The 609-nt window shown below is 47.6% G+C and overlaps 1 protein-coding gene across 3 annotated transcripts in view; it reads right to left on the reverse strand.

Annotated features, from left to right (window-relative positions):
- The window catches only part of TBC1D2 (TBC1 domain family member 2), a 56,943-nt gene that overhangs the window by 22,617 nt on the left and 33,717 nt on the right, over window positions 1–609 (reverse strand). The window lies entirely within an intron of this gene.

Genomic DNA, 609 nt, shown 5'->3' on the forward strand with positions numbered 1-609 from the left:
CCTGTGGCAGACATTACTGCTGAACCTCCATTCTCCCTGAGAAGTCCCCTCAATACGGCATCCAAAGAGTCACTACCAACCACACTGAGGTAGCCTGAGAGGGGGAATATTATATATTGGCAATCTCCACGAGAAGCCCGCATGAGAGCCTCACTCAATCTACCTGTTCTGAGCCCCCTCAGCTCACCAAATGATGCCTGCCAGGCTGCGGGAAGGAAGCGCCAGAGACTGCAGAAACAAGACTTTGAATTTTCATGGAAATTCAAGGTCTCCACAGCTCCCTGTGCCTTCAAGCCTCTAATCTCCCCAGGACTAAGGCCTGTCTTGTCCCAAAGCAGGGATGAGAATTTGGTCAGGGACAGGATGCTAATACCAGCAGCCAGGTGCATGTGAGCCTCACATGAGGTAACTAGTGCTTTTAGCTCACTTGCCCTGCTCTGTGCCAGGCTGATTTGGGAAAATATGGTTTCTGAGAGACATGTCAACTGTACCATGCCCAACTATTTTAAATGAGTAGATTGGCTGGCTTGGGTTATTTACTCTGAACAATTCCATTTTGGAGAAGAACTGACAAAACTTATGACTTTATTTGAGAAGCTAATGACAAGA

The sequence above is a fragment of the Otolemur garnettii genome, unplaced genomic scaffold, assembly GCF_000181295.1.
Source record: "Otolemur garnettii isolate 467f Iridium unplaced genomic scaffold, OtoGar3 scaffold00014, whole genome shotgun sequence".
In the NCBI taxonomy this organism is placed as follows: Eukaryota; Metazoa; Chordata; class Mammalia; order Primates; family Galagidae; genus Otolemur; species Otolemur garnettii.